Source organism: Anas acuta, chromosome 7 (genome assembly GCF_963932015.1).
Source record: "Anas acuta chromosome 7, bAnaAcu1.1, whole genome shotgun sequence".
NCBI classification, from domain to species: Eukaryota; Metazoa; Chordata; class Aves; order Anseriformes; family Anatidae; genus Anas; species Anas acuta.
The window spans coordinates 36,291,364-36,316,811 of NC_088985.1; the positions used below are offsets into that span (position 1 = coordinate 36,291,364).

The window sequence follows — 25,448 nt, forward strand, 5'->3', positions numbered from 1 at the left end:
AACTTTCAGTGGTGCCCCTTTGCTGCTGGCAGTTATAGGATTACGTACAGATTTGTGTAGTGAGATACATGTCTCTTTATCAAATTTGTCTCTTTAAAATGGTAGTTAGACTAATTAAAGTCTCTGCTAAACTCTCCCTGCAGCTACACCTGTTAAATCTGCCGCTGTAATGTTGTTGGATGTGTGTCTGGAGGTAGACAATGGCCTTTGGCAATGTGTTGTTCGTGTTCCTTGTGGCATGAATGAGTTAAACACATTTCTCTCCATTTTTTTTCAGAACTGAAACATGTCCAGCAAAGTTGGTGGTCTCCTTAAGAAATCCAAACTCTCTGCTGACCAAGTGAAAACACACATGTGCATGTATCAGGCATATACATAATCTTGGCTGAAAATCAGCATCAGTGACAATTTCACTCAGTGAAATCTTAATTTTGATCCCCACTCTTAAAAATCATGTTTGTGTCAGGAATTTTACTCAGAAGACCTTTTAGCTTCTTAGTATCAGGCTGACTTCACAAGTTGTTAGTAATTTTCCTTTACAATATGAAGACACTCTATTTTTATTCCCATATAATTTTGAATTAAGATTCACATTTATTCACAGTCATATGCCAGAAGGATTTTTTTCTGTTTCCTTCCCTTTTTCTCAGAGGTATCCGGCATGGACCACTGCTCCACTGCTGCTAAAAAGACACCAGACTAAATGAACCATCGGCAATTGCAGATGCCAATATCATTCCTTTAAATAGAAATGATTTGTTCTTACTCTAGATAAACACATAAGTAGAAGTCTAGTCATTTCATTTCTGCCTCTTTTCCTGGAGGGCCGGGGGATCTCCCAGTGCTGTCTGTTCTTTTCCTCTGAGTTTTGCAGGCAGGGGAATCTCATGCAAGCTTCAGCTCCACATCCTCTGAAGAGAAAACATTAAAGTCAGCACTTGACTGCACTGAATTTTACAGGATTTTCTCCCAAGTATGATATTGATATCTTTTAAGTGAATGGAGTAATTGAGGAATCTTTCTCTAAATTATTGACTGGGTGTCTGGAGAAGAAATGAATGAGAAATATCTTTATCCCCAATAAAGATTTAGGTGCACTGAATTAATCTTGTTTCTGATGTGACCCTTTTGAGTATTATTTAGGACGAGCTTTTCCATGCTAAGCCTGTGGGGAGATTGTGTGCGTGTGAGGGAGGAAGGATAGCCTAAATTTTGGTGCGAGGCACCTGAGAGATTTTCCATGTTTCTAAATCTTTCCTCTCTTAAAACAGGAGACAGAAGCAGGAGGAGGGAGATGAAGAAAAGACATCATAACTTGACATCGCCATGCTTTTCTGTTTGTGGTCTGCTAGGATTTGGCAATAACATTTATGCTGTTTCGGAGAAAAGATAGGGGGTGAACAGCTGGAGGAGAAGTCTACTCAAAGGCTTTAACATCAGCAGGAGCAGAGCCCCAGGAGGGTCCTGGACAGGCCAACAGTGTCAGTGTGTCGGCTCGGGGACATCTCTGGTCTGAACACACCCGTCGGGGATGTGTGTGCTGCTTGGAGGGGCTGGGAAAGCCACAAAGCATCTCAGCTCACTTCCAGACTTATTTTTTAGACAGCCTGGATTTGTTTTGGAGGGAAAAAAAGGTAAGGGGAAACATATAAATAGTTCTGTGTGAAGAATGTTTGAAGTCACATATGCTGTGATGGCTTTTCTTCCAGTAATGTCTCTTTGCATCGTTTAAGAAAAAGAAGGGGACTTAAAGTATCTGCTTTTCTGTAAATGCAAAAATGTCTTTGATACAAATTTGATCACTTTTGTAAGGTTTAAATGATTTGGTCTGCAGAATATGTTCCCTTTCTAAGAACAACAAATGGAAATAATTTGCTGATAGCTTTTGAATATTTTCCTGAAATAATTTTCCTGTTTTGTTTTGTTTTGCCCCTCATGTGCCACTAGAGATCAGCATATTTTTAGATATTTAAGCAATCATTATGTCAACAGAGGGGCTTAAAAAGGGATACAGCATGACTATCGAGTAGGCAAATTACTCATGACTGGTAAAACAAAACAAATAAAAGTCAGGCCTGAAGGCATTCAGAGAGCAACTTTTTTTGCATTTAGTCTTCATATTCCGCTGTTTTTTCAGAGGTCTGGGGCATCTCTTTCTTTCCATCATATTAGTTTTATTTGCCCCCAAAACCTAGGGGCAAAATGGCACCAAAATTAGTGTGAATGAGAGTGAACACACCTAAATTCATTATTGTTTTAATATAGCAATGATTTAGTATACACATCTTCAAGACCAGAAAATCAGTAGGATCTTCTCAAGCTTCCAGATTGTTACATGAAAATAAAATAAATATAGGGTTTAAAATTTTATCAGTTTCTGGTTATGTGAAGCCTGTCCCCTTTTCCAAAGCATCTAAGCTTTCTTTTTCATATCTAAGAGAGCCTGGGAGATTTGCAGACGAGGCACCTACCTTTGAAGTTCTCCCTTCTTTAAGGGTGTGCAGAGCGTGCGCACATGCTCACTCCACTGGTCAGCCTTCAAGGTCATTAACTGTCAGTCGAAGAAGAGCTAATCACTTGCTCCAATTTTGGGACGTTTCTCACACTGAAAAGTTTATTGATTGTGCATTCTACTCTTGCACAGGATTTTACTGGTTTTGTGCACATAGGATGATGGTGGCCACTACTTTTCATCTGTCCCCCTACCCTGAGGCAAGCATGACATGACCCATGAAGTGCTTGCTTACACTTCACAGTCCCAAATATGCCACGGCTTTGCCAACTTTTCAGCTTAAATTTTACAGGCACTGAACTATTTCTGCAAACCCCAGGGGGACAGCCTCATCCCATGCTGAAGGTCAAATTTGTCATGGCTGCGAGAAGGGGAGCAGGAATGAGGTGGCCAAACCACGGTGAGGATGCGGCATGGACGTGGGGTGCAGGCAGTCCCACCTGGTCTTGGGAAGCAATTCCCAGCCATCTGTGTTTCTACAAATTTCAGTCACACTGTCCTTGTCTGAGGTTTCTACCTCAGTATGAATGAAACATGATAAATGAGCATTTGCACATTCCAATAATTGCGTTTTTCTTAAGAGTATTCTGAGAAAGGCTGATTTTGTCAGCACAGCCTAAAGTGGGTTTCTTGCTTAAAAACAACAGCACCAATGTCAGAGGTTAGAGAGATTTGCACTGCTTTGAAATATGCAGTTTTGAGATGAAATTAGTGCATTAAATTTCAAAGTTAGTTGTAAATTCTTGCATAAATATTTTTATTTTTTCTCAAGACCAAACGTAGTTATATTTTCAAAAGTTTCACGGTGAGGCTTTTCTCTAATATCCACAGCACTAATTTACTGGGAACTTTAAGTAGAAAAAGCTATTAGTATTTGATTTAGGATTTTATCAATGAGATTATGATCCAAATCCTGAATCCATGGATACCCTGCAAATAAACCTTGGAGTTTCAGTGATTATTCATAAAAGCAAATGTAAGCAAGGGACAGATAAAAATGTTAACATGTAGATATTCAGAAAAATCTTTATTCCCCTCTACTTTTTTAACTAATTGAAGAAGTTAATTTCAAGCAAAGACATTCAATGCTCATTTGAATAAAAAAATTTCTTATACTAACAAGAAAATTCAAGTAAAGGTAATGGTTGTAACTTGTTCTGAGTCCTTGTAAAAAGAAGTGGAAAGGAAATATTGATTGTTCAATACTAATGAAAAAGAAAAAAAACAGAAGGAGGAGTTTTCACAAAGATCTGTTTACCCAATTTTTGGTGTTATTAGAGAAATAGCTCACAAGGTGGGGAAAACTGCCTGGCTGAGTGAACAGAACTCAGTTCTGTCGAAGTCCAGGCAGGTCCCATGTCAAGCACAATGATGCAACAGGGCCTGTAAAAAAAGTGTGTGCACATGGAGGGAGAAAAGGGGATTGCCTGGGTGATGGAAAGCTTTGGCAAATGTCTTTTCAGCAGCTAGACAGTTGCTTGTAAATCTGGCTTGTCTTAAGCTGAATTTTTTGTCACAGAAGGGAAGAAACCAACACCCTTCATTAGCCTTGTAAATCCTGGCCTAGAAAACCCCAGGGAGCTTGCTCCCAAGAAAAGGAAGCCTCTGCACAATAACTGCACGTTTTCAATCAGTCCTCTTGATCCCTGCTCTTGCTTATTCCCAAGAATCTGCCAAGTCTGTTGAACTTCCTCATAGTGACCCTCCCATTTAATTCATGGGCCATTTTGTATTTACAGAGAGGTCAATAAAAGCTTTCCAGAGCTGCAAGCCTCTCTGTAATGGTTGTCCTGAGCAATACAGCCTGAAGAGCCCCAACAGGAAATTGGTAAAGCAGCAGCCAATTTCCTCTTGCTCTTTTACTGCCTTTTGGTCTTCCTGCTCTGTTCATATCCCCACTGCTGAATTATTCTAGAAATGGTGGGATATTTCTAGCACCACATATGGAAGAGAGCTCATATCATTTGCAGAATTTTATGCGAGGTTAATCAAATATCAGGTTTGTTTAATTAATAGTAGTTCTTAGGTTAAAGCTCATGACCTGTCATGAAATTCAGTTTCTGTTCTGATTTTGTTTCTGGCATGCTGTGTGACTTTGGAAAAGATGTTTTACTGATCTTTTGTTAAATTTTAAGTTAAAAAAACCTTGCTTAAAATGTGGACAATGTCTGTATATGTTCCAGACTGTGGTTTATAGGCTCTTTGAAATCTTTGGGTGAAGAGAGTGATGCAGTGTGGTGACAGCCCTGAACCTCTGCTCCCATGTCTGAACACAGAAAAAAATACTGGCTTTTTTAGAGAGTGGGAGGATGGTATTGGGAAACATTTTAGGTTCGTAAAGCTGTTTCACAAAGGCTGCATCTACATCACAACAACTTATTGCAGCAGATCTGTATCATGAAATTGTTGGCCTTGAGTACCAGATGTCCACAATAAAAGCATTTCCAGGGTGCTCACTTCAGATGATGGTGAGCCTGGTCCTGCAAAATCCAATCTGGACTGGCTGGAACATATCTTCTGGTTTAGTTTCACCCTGAAGAGATTTAGTCTGTGTGTTCCATGATGTCTGTGTGATGCTAACCCAGTCAGGGAAGTGGCACACCTGGGAGGTGGCCTTCAAAAGCACGCTTCCAACCCAAACTCCATCAATTGCATCGATGCACAAAGGGACTTTCTGTGCTGTGCTCTGTGGCACAGCAACTGCCGCGCCCTGTGTCCCGGGAGAAGAACGCAGAGCACTAATTTAGATGCCTGAGCTACCTCTGCAGTGCCTGGGGAGTGTTTAGCATCTCGGAAAGCCCTGGTTACCCGTGACAGCAAAGGTCCTGAGTGCCCAAACTAATCAATGGGAAATGCGGATGCTAGAGGCACCTAAATCCCACACCTCCCCGAGCCTTACTTGTGACTCACAGCCTTAGCCCTTTGTCTGAGCTAGCTATCTACATACCATCTCCCCCCAGAAAAGCCAAATACAGGAAGAGAAGACTAAAGAGCTGGTAGTGGCTGTGTGCTCCTTCCTATGATAATATAATGCTCACAGTGCAAATTTTGATTGCAGCTCTTGTAACTTTTCTGTATTTTCTTCAATGACATGTTAATGTAAAATAAGTAAGTCCTTGAATTTACTAAAGGTCTCCTTTCTCTCAAGAAAATTCCCTAATTGCTTATAAGCTAGTATTTCTAGCTCTAAGAATATTATTATTTTTGGATAAGCAGAGCATTTACAGCAAAAGGCACTTGTTTTTATCCCAAATAACAGAAACAATCAGTCCAGAAGTTAGAGAGAAATAGACTCTGCTTTTTCCCTAGTTGATGTGAACCCTTCGCATACCAGGAGGTGTTCTTCCCTACATGGGCTTGGGAAGGATAATTCTGCCATTTTGTGTTTTCCAGCCTTCTGGCTTTGCTACCATTGCTTCCCAGATATAGACATGGATGGGGGCTTCCAGTTCAGGGCACCTTGATATGATGTAGGGACTTAGTGTGAGTTCAAAGCTATACTCAAAACCAGAAATGACCAAAATTAGAATTTTGAAGACCGCAGTATCCATTCAGGATTAAGCAGGTAGACAGAAAGTTTAAAATCCACAATTAGACTTGGTGATAGCAAACACCCTGCTACAACCACGTCCATGTTGTGTCCTATTAGTCAAAATACTATCCTTGCAGTTGCTCAGGACATAGACATTGCTGTAGAGACAATGTTGGAAGAAAGGATGTCACAGATAATGACTTGTCCTCAGATTTTTTACACTGTTTTCTCAGTATTTTCAGTTTCTTTTTAGACTATGACATTTTTCATTTAATATAGGAATAATAATTGTTAAAAAATTAGATTAAATTACGACTATCAAAGAAAAATATATTGTGGGAGCAGTGCCGTTTATATTAATTATGCTTTGTGTATGGATATAATACAGGCTTATGTACGAAGGTTTTCCGCAGCATTTAAGGCCACTAGTCCTTTGGCTCTGACTTTTCAAGCCTGAGAAGAAAACAGAAATCTGAATAATTGTGCTTGTGATTCCCTGAATTTATTCACTTATGGAAAGAAACTAAGCACAATCAAGTCTCTCATGTGGAGAAGATTGCAGTCATAAACTCTAAAATGATAGGATTACCTGTCTTGTATCATATTATCTTTTGTGCTAGTTACGTATTGTTTCAAAGCTACAAAAATAACAGCTCCTCTGTCTGAAATATTTTTCTTAGCTTTGCCTCTTGGTCATAAAATGTAATCGGATACTTTTTTCTTGAAAGGTTTCTTGTAGGTTTTAGCTGTTCTTTAAGTTACACACTTCAGTCTTAAGTTTGATTTTTGTCAGTTAACCTCACACCTCAAATACAGATTTTTCTCTCCAGGCTACCACTTTGATTCTTCTAGTCAATCCCAAACTTAGCAAAACTATGGATGTGCATATTCTTTTTTTTTATTTATTTTTTTTCCCCTTCCATAATTGTCAAGTTTATTCTTTTTTTTTTTTTTTTTTCCCTTCTCCCCTTCAGGATCTTTCTGGCAAGCATTGCACTCTCCTGGGTTTCAATGCTGTGAGAATTACAATTCATCCAGAGTTCAAGCCTTTGGTTAAGACAATGTCCTCAGGGTTATGAGGTATGTTAAATGGCAGAAGAAAAAGCTACTGTTCTGGTTCTCATGTTCAGCAGCATTGTATCAGGTGTGTTGTGGAATATCTAATCCTGTCGTACTTAGACATCCAGATCTTGACTCCAAAGAGATCACTTCTGCCACCAGCTGGAGTTTGTGGGCTTTCCCTTTGGCCCTGGCCAGGCAGAAGCATCAGGACCTCACATGCAATCACAAACATGTTGTAGGAGTACCACAACTTGGTTTCAGGTCAATTATTTCATCTTTTTTCTCTTTAAGGAAATGATTGGAGCATGACTCAGTCTGCTGCTAATCCTGGCTCTACGTGAGATCAATCCCTCTGTAAAGGCAGGCCTAGCACCTCCCACAGCTCTGCTTCTTGACGTGGTGCATGCGGGTTTTAGTGGTCTCTAATGAAAGGATTTTTTTTTTCTTCTTTTTATTTTGTTCCTTGAGGCTGAAACATTTTACAGAAGCACCCCTTGATGCCTGGAAACAAAACAAAACCAAAAAAAAAAAAAAAGAAAAAAAGAAAAGCAATTTCTACTAAGCTAGCAGCTTGCTTACCTCATGGATTTCCAGGGAGACTAGAGAGATGAACAGATATTTGGAGGCCATGCCACACATTTTCCTCACCACCCACATCTCCCTACGTCAGTGTGGTACCACCAAGGACCCTTGGGACCCTGTTTGCAGTGACATCCCCCAAGACGTGAGGCCCCAGCTCCTGGGACCACCACAGCCTCTGGTCGAGGAAGCCCCTGAGGAGCTGAGGTTCAGCAAGCTTCGTGTCTCAGGTTTCCAGGCGGGACAGGCCTTTCCTACTGCTTTTTAAGGAAACATTCTGATATATTTTCTCCCTTTGTGGGAAATGTCAACATTTATGAAATGGGAGCAAAACGTTTCAATTTTTTATAGACTGAAAAGATTAAGCTTTTCCCCATAATCAAACGAATTTGAGTGAAAAAGAGCGGTTGTCTGTAGTGCTGCATGAAGAAAGCCATCAATGTGTTCCCTGCAGTCCTACCTTGTTATTAGAGTATGCATTGGAATCTGAGGTGTATCTTTATAGGTTCATATTTCCACGACCTCCAGTATCCTTTCTCTCATTTATTATTTTATGGTGTTACCTGGATACGACTACAATTCTAGTGGCACTTTAAAAAACTATTGCTTGTGTAGGCTCCAACTGCAGCTAAACCAGTGTTCTCAACTATGCGTCTCAGACACAATAAGGACAAATAAAGAAATGCAAAGAGCATCACAAAACACTGTTTATTGCTATTTTCAGTGGTGGTGAGTACTCCAAATGAATCCCTCTACAGCTGAACTTTTGCACAGGTGATACTGTTGGGACGTCAGCAGGCCACAGTCACTCAGCTCATTTTTGTATCTGAATCCCTAAAAAAAAAAGAACACCCAGACTTTTAAGGCGGAATTCATTTTAAACAAATATTTGTGTCTTATATTGCAGCTTTAAAATAATCACTGTCCAGTGGTAAGTGATACAACATGGCATACTGAAAAGCATTTCCAAATTCATTGGAATGTGATCACTAAGGAGTTCATTTTCTGCAAGCTCTTAAAATACAGCCATGTAGTAAAAAACGCTTTATTTCATTGTCTGGCTGTTCTGCCAAGTCCCTTCCTTCCTGGAATGTTTATTAAATTTAGTTTCATGTGGTCTGTAAATATATATATATATACACATACATATACACATACATATATGTTCTTTTACCTCAGAAGGCTGGGTGGGCTGCCAGTTACATCCTAGTTCAGGGGGAATTGGTACTTGTGCTAGAATTTTGTCTACATGCTAAGATGTGACAAAACAAGTTTGCTCTCCCTGTGGGAGTTTTGTCCTCCCTGTCAATGACTGAATCTAGATTATGTAGCTTGTGCTGATCAAAATACACCATTTTTTCCCCACTATTATTATTATTGTTTTTTTCTTTTTAGTATTATTATTATTATTTTTTAACCAAGAGCACACTATTGACTTGATGATTCCAACGCAGCTGTCTGGCAGTGTTAATGATCTCTGCTTGCTCACAACATACTACAAGCATTAGACCATGGTGAAAATAACAGTACAAGCTTGGTGCAACCTTTGAATAAATCGTCACTCTCTTAGTCACTGTGAACTGCATTTGGAGCAAATATTGTTTTCTGAATGTTAGAAACAAAATAATCATCTTCTTCTCTTCTCTTCTCTTCTCTTCTCTTCTCTTCTCTTCTCTTCTCTTCTCTTCTCTTCTCTTCTCTTCTCTTCTCTTCTCTTCTCTTCTCTTCTCTTCTCTTCTCTTCTCTTCTCTTCTCTTCTCTTCTCTTCTCTTCTCTTCTCTTCTCTTCTCTTCTCTTCTCTTCTCTTCTCTTCTCTTCTCTTCTCTTCTCTTCTCTTCTCTTCTCTTCTCTTCTCTTCTCTTCTCTTCTCTTCTCTTTTCTCTTCTCTTCTCTTCTCTTCTCTTCTTTCACAAACTTTCCATTTCTCTGAATATTGTGCCCATCAAGACCTTTTTTGTCTTCCATAGCTAGATAATTGATTCCCTATTGTTTCCATATGCTTAATGATGGTTCTGTAAGATCCTTGCTTGTTACATCAGAAAATTGAATAAAAAATTCCTTTGTGCTGACAGCTTCATTGTAGTCAGTGTTCAAAATATCAAAGGATGAATGCTAAATGTTCATAATGTAAAGTGTCAAGAGTGCAATCTGGGATAATAGAATACATGTCTTGCAAACTTGCACTTTAATATGGCAAACTACTTGGTCAGCAAGCAAATTAATTCATTTATGATTTGATATTATTGCAAGTAGTGGGTCAGCTTTTGCAGGCAGCTCTGTCTGCAGCTGAATTTTGCTACCACGCAGTCTCTTCTGTATTTGTAGATGCCTACCAGAAAATGAGTGTGTGGTCTTAGTGTAAGGATATGATTTCAGTGGCTTCTCTTGTATGTATCAGTTCACTGATTTATTTTTTTTTAATAAACTTTTTTTTTTTTTCCAGTACATGTTTACTGTTTAAAGAGAGAAAAAAAACTTGCTGTAATTATCTGCTTATCCCTTTTAAATACCAATTGTTGTACAGTCTGAATTGATTGTGCAGATGTTTAAAACATGAACAGATGAATACAGTGAAATGTTGTCAATGGTGTGTTGTCTCCCACAGTTCCACAAAGAAACTTGAACATATTTTCTGGCAGAGCTGCTCATTTTCCCAGGGCAGATATTTGCAAGCCTACCTCTGTAGCTTGTGAATATCAAAATGAATGGCAAATATTAACCTCTGAGAGCTAAAACAATGTGAAAAATTACAAAAGTAAATGTTAGCAGAAATATCTGTTACACAGGCAAAGAGAGAGACGGCACTGAAAGGATTTATGTTATTTTTTGAGTCTTGGCTTACGCACGAAAGTTGTGAATCTTTCTATTGAAAGAAAAGTAAAGTCCAATTTTTCAAAAGTAGCCTTGAAGTTTTGTTTTTCAGAGTTCAGTGACCTGATTGAAAAAGCAGCTCTCTGTAAAAATAATTATGGAAGAAAAAAAAAAAAAAAGAAAATATTTGATGTGCTGTAAAAGTTACAACCGCAAACAGATTTTCATTCTCTTGTACAAAAAAAAAAAAAAAAAAGGAACCACACATACAAAAAAATAAATAATAAAAAAAAAGCAAAGAGGAGAACAACAGACTTTATTTACCACTTTCTTAAAGAAAAAACAAAACAAAACAAAACCTTGGTAATCCTTTTAAAGTGGTTAACTGTGTCCTCCTTGTCATCTTTCATTGATACTATTTATGAAGAATACACATCTGTAACTTACTGTTATTGTTTATTATTATAAATTATCTGTTGATAATAACCCGTAGATATCAAGGTCCTCAGAAATACTACAATGGGGCTAAATTAGCCATTGATAAAGCCAAGGCCCGCAAGTGTAATAGTTTGGATGTGTTTGCTAAAAAGATGACTAAAAGGAGAGCAGAGCTGTAACACTGGTTCATGTGGTTTGAAGATGAAGTCTTGGCTTTCAGGTGTGGTGTGAATCTGATTTGGACATCTCTCAGATAAATACTTGTTTCATCACTGCCCTGGCTTTAAGTGAATTTCAGCAGAATTTGATGTCTATTTTGCAGAAGAATCTCAGGTCCCTTACAGTTGTTGAGGTGCTTTTTGCTTTCACAAAAATATTGCCAAAGTGAAGCTCGCTGCTTTCCTGCGTCCTGCGGGCATAAAGTACAACATGTCTCTGACAAAACCCTTCTCAGTACATTTCAAATGTAGAGCTGGGTTAGCCCAGCTGCTGAAATTCCCACAAGACAGAAAAGGAGCTGGAGAGGTGAACTTGTAGCCCCTTGACAGCACTGTCATCTACACATGCTACCTGCTGCTTCTTTACAGGCAATCCGGTGGTCTTCCTGCCACGGACGTCTCAGTGTCATCCATTTCCTTTGTCCCATCCCAGAAGTAGCATCAGCAGAAATATACTGGAAGATCACACTGGGCTGGTAGCCAAAGCAGATTTATGTCTTTGGTATTTTTTTTTTTCTTTTTTTTTCTTCTTGTGAGCTGCCTTTGATTTAAAGATCAGCTTTTTTTCATGGATGAGGTGTTGATCTAGGGACCAGGGCTTGGCAGTGGGCTCCTGCTGACTGGTCTTTGGCAGGATGTTTGGCCCTAATTCTATTCATGCATTGGGTATTTGGCTGTTTAAAACCCATTTGGTGCTCTCTTCTCCTTAGGAATTGCCACTGAGCAAGATCTGGATTTATTTATTTTCTAATAAATGATAAAGGAGGTGATGCAGAATGTCAGCTCACTGTCACAGTAACACCAGTCTATGGATGCCACCTGCATTCAGTGGTGATCAGGACAACTCTTGTGAGGTTGTAGGCAGATTTGGGCTCAAATGGTTTTACATTGGTTTAGTGAGTGCTAATTACATTGCCAGGTAATACCTATTTGCAGAAGAAAATCACATTTATTCCACTGGCTTGTTGCTAAAGTAGTGAAAACTGAGTGAAGGATAAATCTAACTTTTGCCTTAGGTATTTTATTGAAGTAAATATATTAAGGTAACACTTGTGATTCCCAAAGCAAAAACCTTAAGCAATGAGTGGCTTAAAGCAGTTCTTAGCATTTATTACTAATGCCTCCACACCTACAAAAGTTCAGCTGTATTATGTCCCAGCACTTTTTTGGTTGCTTTTTTTTTTTTTTTTTATCATTAACATCAATCACACACTCAATATTTAATATTAATTAGCATGGCTTGTATATTTACCTTCCCTTTGTGCTCGCCCCCGTGGCGCACAGAGGCGCAGCGCATCCTTCCCCAGCTGCCAGCCAGGCAGCAGGAGCCAAGTGCATTAGCAGCCCCCGGGGACAGGAACCCCCAGGAGTTCCCCAGACCCCACCTCTCACAACCTTCCTGGGGAAGCAGAAGGCCCAGTAGCAAGCACCGGGTGCCTTCAGCTCATTTCACTCAGCAGCCAAAGCAGACCAACACGAGGCATCGTTGTTCTTCAGACAGCAGAGAAATTATAGACCTACAGGTTGCTTTCTTAGCTCTTTTAGATGCTTACGCCTTAGCTAAATTTATAACAAACATTTATTCACAATTATGCTGTGATTTTTTTTTATTTATTTATTTTTTCTCAGACCTGTGCCAGGTGGTGCTGCCCTGGGCAATGTGGGGCACCCAGGACTGAAGCTGCTGCCCCTGCTCCAAAGATGGTGCTGCAAGAATCGCTATTGACAGAGACTTCTGCAAACCACCCGAAAGCCCATTCGAGATGTCTGTTATAAACACAGTTCAAACAACATCGCACAAGAAATGTTATAAATATTTTAAAATGGCTTCTTAAAATTAGGGATTGCCTACTGAAGGCAGTCATTACTGTAGGTTTCATTGGTGTAGCAGACTGGAACAAGTTATCTAGTTATGAAGTAATTTAAATTATATCCATTAAAATATCCTTTTTACATAAAACAGGGGGCATTGGGGTTATAAAATAGACTGGGGCTTAAAGTGTAAGCTAATAAATATCTAATAAGTTGCAGTGCATATTTAAATTGATACAACATACAATATATTGAGTAAATACTGCAGTGAAGACTCTGAACGGCCCTTGACCAGCCCTTGAAGCAGCTGTAGAGTAGTGCCTGGAACATTTTATTGTGCATTTTTCAGGTCTTGGCATGACATGACCCCTCATCGGTCCTGCTGCTCCTCCAAAAGCACAGTGCTCAAGCCAGCCACTACCTGAGTGCACGTGTTCGGACTCTGTTTTACCAGGTAATTCATTAATGGGTCCTCTGCACACCTTAGGTGGCTCATATCCATTATCCTCACTTAATAGTTTAGCCTAAGGATGTCTCTCAACATAAATAATCTTCCGTAATACTTTGATAGCATAGTTGTATTTCTTTTTATAGTAAATGGAAATTAGCTAAAAGCCTTTGCCCAGATTTTGAATCGCATGTCATATGGAAGACCAGATAAAGAATCTGCTGATTTTTTATTTTTTTTTTAAAGGAGGATATATTATCCCACCAGTGCGATATCTCCCACACAGGCAGAAATTCATCCAACACGTGTTCAAGTAATTTTCTCTCTCTGACTTTTAGCTGGCCACGTAGACTTTTAAACTACCCGTGCTGCTTTAAATGTAGTTTTAAATTGCACCTAATATTTGGTGGGTAATTCTTTAAAGCTGTTAGCACCTATTCACAGTGTAAGTAGGGGGATTTTTCTTTTTCATGTGAGCCTTCTGGGATGTTAAAGGATCCAAGACTGGGGATGCAATCTCAATCCAGAACTGATCTTTGCAGTTTCCTGCAAGGGTGAAATGGGAAATGTAAAATATTACTTTATTAAAAATTGCTCAAAACACATCTTCCTTGTTAAATATGCAGAGCTATTCAAATATATTACCTTTCTGGGAACAGTAACAATACTCTGTTTGCCTGAATTACTATTTCCAGTACTTCTTTTACTGCTAAGGTAAAATTAGGATTTCAGGAGAACAAATTAATTTCTACATTTTCTGAAGACCCAAAAATGAACATCCATGAACTGCGAAGGGGTAAGAGGCTTCTGTTATTTAGTGTGAACACAGGACTCCCTTGCATGTGACCATGTTTTTTAAAAAAATGGCTAAAAAGTTAGTAAACACACCACCTTTGCAGTTACAAAAGCCAGCAGTCTGTGGCTGGTGGTATCATGTCATACTTATTGTGAAGAAATTTCTGTACCAGCCACTGACACCAAGGCAAAAACTGAAACTTACATTCTTCATACCTTATAAAGTGTAACTGTGTCTTTGACACCCATACTTAAAGTATTTATAATATTACAGTTATCTCTCACAATTTAAATCAACTTGGAACCACTTACAAGACAAAGTCCAAACATGCTTGAATTTCTTCCAGGATGCTTTTACAAACTATGTTTTCTATGCAAATAATTTATTCTACAATTTTCTCAGTGAAATTAATTCCACATACCCTACCTGCTAATGAGAGCCCACCAAATATTTTGCTATCGCACGTACTCATTAGCTTGTTTTCATTTGCAGGGAGCAATCAACATCTACCAAGAAGCTAGCATACCAAAGCTGCCATTAGTATTTCCTGAATCTAACTGTTTCTATTTCTTCCTCACCTCCAAAGGACAATCCTGCACAGCAGGTATCTTAGCATTAATATTGCTGGGGAATAGTTGCCTTCTGCAAGAGTACTCTGGACCCGAAACCAAAACCTCCTGTCTTTCTGCTAAATGATTGAAGAATACCTTGTAAATCATTTACCTCTCCCTGCTGCTGGTTTTCTGTTGATAGTGTTTACTCTGCTTCCAACATGATGGCAAAGTTAAATTTTCATTTTGCTGAAAAAGAACAAAATACGGTGAGCCTTTTTGCTCGTTATTGCCTGATCTTTCTGGAGTGAGCTGTTTCCCAATCCCATGCATCACAGATGTCCTGTCAGGGCTCATATACACCCAGTGAAGTATTTGCATCCCCGTGCCTGCTGATAGAGTGAGCATGTTTGTCTACAAAGTGCTTTTAAATGAACTAATACATGATTCATGCAGGCTCCTTTGAGCAGAACACCAATCTGTCTGGACACAGTTTGCTGTAGGCTTGACAACAAGAGCATTTCTCTAGGTGAGACGGGTGCAAGAGACCTTTCGGAAGGAAGGTGGGGAGCAAGTGGCCGTCATGACCCCACTGAGCAGCTGGGGCATGCAGGGGTTCCCCACAGGGCAGGAGCAAACCCCACTTTTGTCTGAGATGTTCTTCATACCGTCTCTCTCTGGGTGTGGGTGACACGAGCTGCACAGAGGCTGTATCTGCTCAGTCATGCTTGAGCAGGAGCGGATAGTGCACTACCTTTATTATTTATACAGGGATACAACAAGATTCTTTGCAGTCAAAGAGAAGAAAAAAAAAAGAAAAAAAAAAAAAGGAAAAAAAAAAAAAGATTGATCCCAAGTATACTGTTTCCTATTGAACTAAATAGATTTTTAATCGAGTCACTGCTCCTTTGGGTAATTGACTTAACAGTGTGGGCAAATTAATTTCAGATAAACCATAGCTGGGATTTTCCAAGGAGCACAAGGGTGCTAAGGAGTCAGCTCCAGTGCAGTGAGAGCAGGGCAAATATCTTAATTCCTCTGGCTTCCCGGGCACAGCGCTGCCCAGATGTTTAAACCTGGCGCTGAATTTGGAAGCTTTTATGTTAGTGAAACTCCCACTGAAGTCAGTCAAAACACTGATTCAGAAAGGACGGCAGAAATCGGTTCAAAAAAATCCCAAGTGCTTGCAAATGTGTTATGCACACATAACCTCCTCCCCTCGTTTAATAACCTAATCTAAATGTCGCTCTGCGCAATGCGTTATTGTTCAAGTCTTTCTGTGAGATTTGGCACAATTACCTCCTATCGTGCTGCGGTTCCAGAATACCCACTTCTCTCGTCTAAAGCTCCACTTACATTAAAGCGCTTTCTACAAAGGACGCTGCAAAAGCAGGGAACTTGGAACACTTTTTACTCCTATTCAGGTCAGAAATAGGCAGGAAAAAAAAATGCACTGTGACTTGTTCTGGCAGGATTGTTTTGGGTTTTCCCAAATTCAGAGCCTCAGCAAGACAAGGAAAGCCACACTCCCTTGTCCGTGGGGCAGCAAGTTGTGCTACAGCAGCCAGAGGTGGTGTCTGCAGGCCCCTTGGGTTTGGTTTTGCTCAGAGACAGGAGACTGCACACATTTACCTTCCTCCAACATCAAATCTATTAAATCCTACATCTTTTACATAGGGCACAGTACCTATATTAATGCATAGAAGCAACACTCCTTCCAATATTTTTTAAGGAAATGAAAACTGTACATTTTAAGAATCTGTAGCTGCTTTTCATTGCTGAAAAATTATATTCTGTGGATTGAATACAATAAAAATACCATTATTATTAAAGAAAGTCTATTGTATGGAAAGAACTTGTGTTACATTCTTTGGTGCCTTATTCATGCAACTTCAGTAATTAAAGAGAAGATCAACTAACAATTAAAAGGAAATTATTCCTCAGCTGCCAGTTGCAACCCTTGTGAAATCAAGGAATGTGACAAATAGTACTGTTGGTATTATTTACATGTCATGAATGGGTAAGTGTATATCTACATTGTTTTTTCTCTTCTAAAATAAATCTTAAGATATTTGTAGTGATTTCTAATAGAAAATGCAATATTTTACCCCTGTGCAGCTGTTTGCAGAGCTGGTTAATTGCAAATATACTGGTCATATTTTATTATGTTATTCTCATATCTCCTGTAAACCTGGTTGGTTTTATTGGCATATGCTGAGTTATCATCCCAACGTTTGATTTCCAGTGGACAGGGTTCTGCTGCTGGTGGAAAAGAAGATGTGGCTGGCTGAAGTAGTGCTGGGCACTGGCTGCACCATGGCCAGAAAGGCTCAGCTCAGATTGGTGAAGACAAATGGGACAACTGGAAATAGAGAAAAATGACTGGAAGAAACAGATATACTCTTGCCAGTGGAGAAGCAGCCAACTTCTTTCTGGATTTTTTTTTTTTTTTTTTTTTTTAGTCTTTCATTAGAAGATTGTTTGCAATAGCCCTCATGAAGAGGAATTTGGCCAGTCCAGGTGAGAGCCTGAGTACCTTTCCCAGGTTTCTCCAAGAATGGGGTGGAAAGTCAGAGTAGATGAAGGAAACATTTTTCTCTTTGCTGCTCCTTTCCTCCTTGTTTGGTTATTTGTCTTGTGTCATCACCTGGGACGCAGGAGCCAACCTTCCTAGCAGAGTGCTATGCCAACTCAAATATTTTTCTTTTTCCCAAAGAAGTATATTAATACGATATTTAATAGTTTCTAGAAATTGTCATGTAGGAGGAGGGAGGGGTTACCCACAAAACCTCTTGACTACTAAAGGGAATTTGGGATATTAACATAAATTTTTAAAAAATATATTAACCACATGGTTTAGCTGTTTTCCTTCCCTTCCTTTGTAAGTAATATAAAATTAAACACTATTTTAAAAGAGCTTTCTTTTTCCCCTGTTGCTTAGCTCATTGCCCTCAAAACTTTGAACTCTACTTAGCTGTTAATTATTCTGCAGTGACAGACTCGTACGAGCTCTTCTTGCTGTTCTGGTCCATTAATTTCTTTCTCAAAACACGGCACCTGCCGAACCCCGCTCCCTGCCGTTTCCCATCCTTCCTCAAACACGGCGCCGAACCCTGGCTGCTGCTCAGGAGGTCCGTCCAGACTCCTCAGCCCAGCAAAAACAGGAGCTGAGGAAATATAAAGGGTCCTTGGGGCTGCTGAGATGCAAGCTGGGCTGCCAAGGGCAAACTGGGGCACTGCAAAACATACCTGAAGGGGAATAGAGTTCCTTTCTGCTCCTGCTTAATGCCCATGTTATTTCAGAACAAGCCTGTTGAAATTAGGGGACTTATCCTGGCTTAACACCAGTGTAACTGAGAGCAGAATCTGGCCCCCTGCTCTTGGCATGACTACTTTTTTTTTGGCAGATTTGGCCACTAATGCTCTCAGTAGGTTTCAAGCTTACATTTAATGGCATTACATTTATTTTAATATTTTTTAAATAGCTAGTGTAAATTGATTCCACTAAAAAAAAAAAAAAATCCCTTTACCTACCAACGTTCATTTGTATTTCAAATGGCCCATTACATTTTCACTAACAATCATTAGAGCTGTGTGAGCTTATTGAAGCTTGGTCTTGGACTGAAACTGTAAAAACTGCCAGGTCTGGATTTTTTTGCAATGCTGAAAATAGCACTAGAAAAAGGCTTTTTATATTATAGTACATGACTACGTAACCTAAAATACAGTTAAGACATGGTGAAGAAATATGCTGCATTATTTTTTTAGGTCCTCCAGTGGAAAATATGGGCATAGCTTGGATCAACTCTGAAAAGCCAATCCATATACTGACACTAAATCTTTCAGATACGGCCACAGCCTCTCAGTGCGATTGCAGTTTCTATGACAAGAATTTGGTTCAAAACTTTGAGAAGCCATAAGTTGAAAATATTTGAAGCATGAAAACAAGGCAAAACAAAGCAAATGATCCTAAATGGCAGGCTCAAGACACGTCCATCACAGTAGAAGACCACACGCCCCTGGCTGTGGCAATGGTTTCTGCAGCAGGATGGAGATGCTGGGTGCTGGAGGTAAGTGGAGAGGAGATGGAGCTCCGCAGCCTCACCTGGGCCAGCGGTGACACCTGAGTCCTTCAGGCCTCTGGGAACAGGCTTATTTCTTGAGGAAAGAGGACCATCTCTCCATTTCCCATGTCTTAATGGAGGGTGAGACATCCCCTGCTCTGCTGGCAAATTCTTGCATACTGCTAATCTTACCTGTAATAATTTTTACTGTTGATACAAATAAATAAAACAAGAGTATTACTATGGATATTTAGCCTTCTACCTTGTTCAGAAGATGTGCTGCTATGCTCAGTCATGGTAATACAGTAAAGCAACGTGGGAAAATATACAGCAATCTGGATTGCCTCATAACCTAGATCCATCTGAAACATAAGTTTAAGATGGCCAAACATGAAGTCCTGTACTAGACCACATCTATATAGTGCTGAAAAGTTTAGGATGGGTGTGACATGGTGGTCTCTGAGCTGGGCTGTTAGCTAAAGCAACGTGAGCAGACGCTTGAAGGGATAATAAAGGGTTTTTGCCGTGTGCTGTTAGTTAATTCTGCCAGCTCCACTGCTGCCCCTTCTGGGCTCCGTTCCTTGCCGTGTGCTGCTCATCTTCATTACCTACGTGTACATGTACAAGATCTCTAATTACCCTTCTTGCTCTGCTAGTCTGCCTAAGACTTCGTACCCTGTAACATGAGACAAAATAAGATTGTTTTTTATTTTTTTTTATTTGTTTTTCAAATACTCTCAGCTTTCTTAGTATTGAACTGATCCTATTTCTGTGCCAGTTCAAGCCATTCTGAGTTTCATCACTCTTTTATTTTCTCCTTGCAAGCCTCCCCCCATGTTGTGCCATTGGCAGGTTCCATCCTTTTACATGGCTTCTTCCAGGTCATTGATACTAGAGTGAATAATGCTGTCCTGACATTGATCTTGTTGTGCTCCAGTAGTCACTAAGAACAAACAATATTAGGTTATAGCATTGATTTCATGGATTTCAATTTTTTCCCAATCATGTTCTTGTTAAGCACCTTGTAAAATACATCATGTCACATGCTCATCTCTTCTGTTTCGTGGCAAAACGAATCCAACACAGGCAATCGCTTTCATACTGGGAAAATTTGTCCTCCCCAGTGCCAAGGAGTTAGCAGTGTTTAATTCAGTCCTATGCTCTGGGGAAACTTAAGGGCAGCCTATAGCATTCAGTACAATATTTCAAATTATCATAATTTGCGAGCAACTGGACAAGCTGGCTACTGAAAATGGGTATCACGATCTAATAAAAACCTAATAAAACTTTCAAAGTCACTCTGGAGCTCTCAGGGGAGCATTATGCAATCCTGCCACTGCGGCAGGAGCCCATCTCCTTCCAGCTAATCCGCTGTGAAAGCGAGGTGCAGGCACAGCCGGGCATGCCTAAACGGCTTTTCATGTCCTCGCCGGCAAGAACTTTTTTGGATGAGCTCCGGACTCTTTTGGTAGGCATGTAAGTCACTACCAATACTTTTCAAAGTGGCTGTGCTGTGGTTTGCTGAGAGAGGAGATAATACGGCCATGAGGCTGAGGATGTACAAACACAGACATAATGTCATTTAAGTGCTCTTCCTAATTATTTTATATATTAATGCACTGTCGTCACTGCTTGCCAGGTAATCTTTCATACGGAGCTACAAGGATGTCAAAGCAAATTGTGCTGCTTCCTTCAGTGCATGGCTTAGAAGAGTCCTTTTTGGCAAAACAATGAGTCCGCTACCTGCAAGTATAAAGAAACAGAAATGACAACCAGATAACCACGTTGTCGATACACGTACTGTTTGTAAAATTGCTGTTTAGAAAAGTGGTGCTTTCAAAATATAGTGGGTACTGTGGGGAAGAGGCTCACATATGTGTACTTGGAAAGCCACTCATCCTGTTTTTGGTGTTCCTCAATGGAAAGTGTTACATAAAGGGTCATATATATATGTATATATATCCTAAAAAATCAAACTTAACACTCTTAATGGTATGGTTTGCTCACTGGAAGATTTCAATATTTTCAGGCACAGGAATTCAACATTTCTGACTGTTCTTAATAGATTTGGTGAGCCCTGAAACCTGTGCCGTCCTGACCCTATGTAATGTCCAGTACATCGAGGTGAGCTGAGGCTGCCTGGGCACACAGATCGGTGTACATAATCACTGCCAAGGAGACGGCCATAATAATTCTTATCTTCCTTAATCTTATGTAAATTTGGAGTTCCTGGATTTAAGTCAACAGAACTGCAGTGTGTAGAGATTAAACATACGTATCTGACTCTACCTTTATCTATTCTCATAAGAAAACCTGGTGTAAAAAATTGTAAAGTTGAGCCTGGTTGTGGAGATAAAAAAAAGCCTGTAGGATCTTGCAGAAAGGAACAACTCCACTATTTTTCTTACCCTTCATAATGCTGAGCAAAATATTTTAAAAATATTTTAGTGATATGATGGATGTAAACCATTTAAAAGTTTTATTGAGCTTTACTCTAGTGCAAATCTTAAAAATCCTATAGAAATTATATCAAGATTTTCAGTAAGGTTCCATGCAGTATTATGAGTAAATGTAAAATTGATTTCATATTGGAAATAGATGCTAGGCAGATTTTGCATATCGGGTAGAGGAATGAAATTACATTTATTGTTGTATTTTTTTTTTCTTTTTATTTTTTTTTTCTTAAAAAACAAAACAAAACAAAACACTTCAGCTCAGGTAATAATTGTACAGTCTATTATAATGATCCCAGGAGGTGCTTAACAGTACTGCAATTCTAAGTTTTTACACTTTTATTTTTCATTTGAAGAAAAACTTGTCACAATAAAAGTGATACATTAACAGAACATCACTTCCTTCTTTTTTTATTATGCATATTTAGATTATTTCCATGAAATTGCTTATCAAATCCCATAGGCTTTTAAAGATAACTGAACAGTTACCCATTTGTGTTAACTCTGGGATATTGTGCAAGAATTTGTGGTGGGACAATGAGAAGATAAAGCACACTCTGAGTTTAATATCTTTTTTTTTTTTTTTTTTTTTTTTTTCATCCAAGGGCCAGGTTTTTAAAGCTCTGTGAGGAAGAATGATCAGTGCCTCGGGTAGCATTCAAGACAACAGCATCCTCACAGCAGGAGTCAGATCCTCTGAGGGTCAACCATTCCTCTCAACTTCTCTCTCCACACTTGTAGGTAGTTAAGTACTTTAAAAAGCCTGATTCTGAGAGCTTTAAGCAGCGTTGTGAGACGGCCAACATCAGCAGATAGGCTTACCATAACCATGCCCCTTGTTATCAGGGCACAGAGTTTAGCGTGGAAATGCTACTTAGTTTTGTGTTCCTTAACACATTCTGTAGTAAATCAAAATACACAAGATAATTTAGGGTACTGCTAAATTTTCTCAAATAACAGAGCTAAGCTCTCCCATTTTTTTTCCCCTTTTTTTCTTTTTTCTAGGTAGACTCAAATTTTTACTATCACCAGTCCATCACTCAATTCATGATACCATGTCCACGGCAGCCATAAAGGGAGAAACAACAGTGGGGAGCATCACGTGCTGGCCCTTCGCATGAGCCTGGGCGACCATGACTGCTCTTGATCGAGGACTTGGAAAACATGTGCACAGTGGAGAAAGGAACCCAGCCTGGGTTCAGTGAGGATTAGGCTGTGCTGCCCAAACTTCAGTCCCTAACATTGACTCCTGGAAGTAGTTTCCTTCTCTTGGGCTCCCTAGGGACGGTACCAGCAGGAGGATGCTGGGGGTGGATGCGATCACTGGGATGAAGACAAAGCAGCATCTTGTGCCAGTCCCAGCACAGTGGTCAACGTTCGGGGCTGTCAGCTCAGCTGTGCCCAGCGCTTCCAGGACGAGCAGGCAAGACAGCTACAAGAACACATTAAAGATTTAGGAAGAGGCACGGTGCTGTTTGTCTGCTGCAGCAGTCGCAGCCCCAACTTTGAGCACGCTCTGCCCCAAGACTCTCTCGCGGCACTGGACTGTGTCAGTGAATGGTGCCAGCTGAACTCATGCAGTAAAGAAGAGTGATTATACATCCTGTATGTAATCACGGAACATATGTTAGAATGGCACATGAAATCTGGGCACACTTTACCCATGTAGTAAAGACCAGAAAAATTATGAACAAGCTACAGAAGGAAAACAACTTGCCAAAATTTCCCAAACCAAGCAGGAGGTTCCAGCGAGCTGGAACTCCACACGGTATATTCTTGAGGGGGTTTTGGAACAGAAACCTGGATATGTCTAGAGCATGTTGGCAATGCTCATGATATAAAGAGCAGATGTCCTCACCTCCACCCACACGATTATGGCTGCCAGTTTTTCTAATATCTTCTGCCTGATGAACTGTCCAGTTGCAAGAGTTTAGGCAGAAAAATATAAATGGTATTTGTGAATTAGAGACGTTTTAGTAGATGCTAATCTCCCAGGGCTGTGCAGTAAGGCAGCATTAGTTGAGGGAAAAACACAAAGCAGAACAAACCAAACCATGATTTGTCCTGGGGAGAATATTTTGATAGCTATGAATAAATATTTTCAAAAAGGACATTTGTTGAAGATCATAATTGTTAAAAAACAGACAAACAAAACAGGATTGCGTTTAAAGAATGTGTTTAAATACCTGCTCTGAGTTAAGAGAAAAAACAGCTTAAAGAATATTAGGACAAAAGGAGTTACAGTACAAGTGGTTTTCTACATGGAAATGCCAGAGCTGTGAATAGGGCAGAAAAGATGAAACTGGTGAAAAAATTTTCTTGTTTTATAATGTAGAATGAGTCCAATTTCAGTATTCCTGTCACAGGGTGATGGTCAGGCTTTCCACATCAATAACAAAAAAGGGCAATGGGAAATGCCCTTATAGCTACTAACGTAGCCCCAGATTGTTGACTGAAGCAGGACATCGACGCACAAGCCCTTCGATTTATCACGTCCACCACCACCTGGCAGAAGGCGTACCATCATCAGTGCTAAGGTCACAGCATGCCAGGATGGAGGCCAGGTTCAGGGGGGTGATGTTTCTGAAAAAAAGCATGAATGCCAAAGAGTAATTGCAGCTACACAGGTCCAGGTGAGGTGCTGGATGCAGAGGTGATGCCTGTACGGATGTGACCTCCTGGTGGCTTTATTCATCCCTGGGCACGCCTGGGTCTTTAGGGAAGGCACAGTCTGCTGGCCACAGAGGCTGCTGTTCAGCAGAAGAGGCTTCTGAGGGAAAAACAGGCTAATGATTAATGAACATATAGCTTATGGGAAAGGATTTCATGGTTTGGTTTATTTAGCTTATCAAAAGGAAGGTTAAGGATGACTTGACCATGGCCTATACACACCCACATGATGAAGTGAACTTTAATAATGGGTGCTTTCATCTATCAGACAAAGATATAACGAGGTCAGTGGCTGGAAATAAATTCAGAAGAGTAATTAAGGTACATGTTTTTTAATGCTGAGAGTGATGAACTGACAGAAGAAACCTACATGAAATGCGGTGAGTTCTCTACATTTAAATTTTTTTTAAGAGGTGTTGTTTTTCTCAATAATATATATATTTTTTCTAATTCAGTCTTCTCAAGAAAATTCAATGCTGAGGCCAACCTATCTGATTGCAGTCGGCCCTTCTGGCTTTGCAATTTATAAATCCGGTAGTGTGAAAAAGGACACGCTGCCAGTAAACCAGTGTTTTTAGCTCACACTAAGAAAAAAACAAACAAACAAACAAAAAAACAGCAATAGCTATTATTTGTTACCAAAACATATTTATAAATGTGAAATACGGCTGCACCCTGGCAGACGTGCTGGCAGGAAGCTCAGCGTGATCTTCCCTGCAGACGTTGAAGCTGCAGCCCTCCTTAGGCAGCCAGAAAGCATCCTTCCCATGTTGAGGGGCTGTCCCGCTTTGCAAATCTCCTGTCATCATCGGGGAAACAAATCTAAGTTTGCTATAGCCAAGTTACAGTGCTTTTCAGTGCTTCTCTTTCAAGCTGGACTGGCAGGTGGGTTTCATGTCTTTGATGGCAGAGAAAATTGTTGGGGAAGAAGGGTTGTTCAGTGGTGGCATGGAGTTGCACCAGCTGGTAAGACTAGAGGCCACTGGTAAGGGTGGATGGAGCTGCTGGGGTGGTGGGAGGTGAAGGTGGCTGAAATATCGTCCCCTTGTCCCCATTGGGAACTGAGATGAAACAAGCATGTCCTGCCTTTGGAGTGAGCCTCTTAGTCTACTCTACAGCACCCAAACCACAGTCCTGAATGGCCCCTTTTCAGTGTGTGACATTAGCCTGGTAATTTCCCATCACTTTATTGGCTTAGCTTAATTAAACTTCAGTTATCGCTTTCCTTCCAATTAAAGATTTATTTTTACTACTTGACTAAATAAAGTGATGGGGACACTGGGAGCAAGTGGAAATGGCAATGGGAAAGTTCCTTCTCAATTAAATTTCTTTTGTTAAATTTTGGGTTCTCTAAAATGAATCAAGCTGGGGTCAGTCTTGGATCGCATCCACCGGATTTCCAGTAAACGAGATCTTACTATGTTGTGCATGGGTAGAAAGTTGCCGTGAAAAAGAAAGGCTCCCATTAAATCAAATAACCAAGATTATGTGAGAACGAGGTA

The 25,448-nt window shown here is 39.9% G+C and overlaps 1 long non-coding RNA gene across 2 annotated transcripts; it reads left to right on the forward strand.

Moving 5' to 3' along the window:
- The first annotated feature begins 834 nt into the window (after positions 1-834).
- Positions 835-21,832, forward strand: LOC137859784 (uncharacterized). 2 transcript variants are annotated; one of them, XR_011098543.1, is made up of 7 exons: positions 835-973; positions 1,272-1,634; positions 2,439-2,912; positions 12,782-13,418; positions 17,005-17,279; positions 18,528-18,829; positions 20,463-21,832. It is a non-coding gene; the product is annotated as an uncharacterized lncRNA (long non-coding RNA). The 2 variants fall into 2 exon arrangements; XR_011098542.1 differs by having other exon boundaries at positions 2,832-2,912.
- The last annotated feature ends 3,616 nt before the right edge of the window (positions 21,833-25,448 follow it).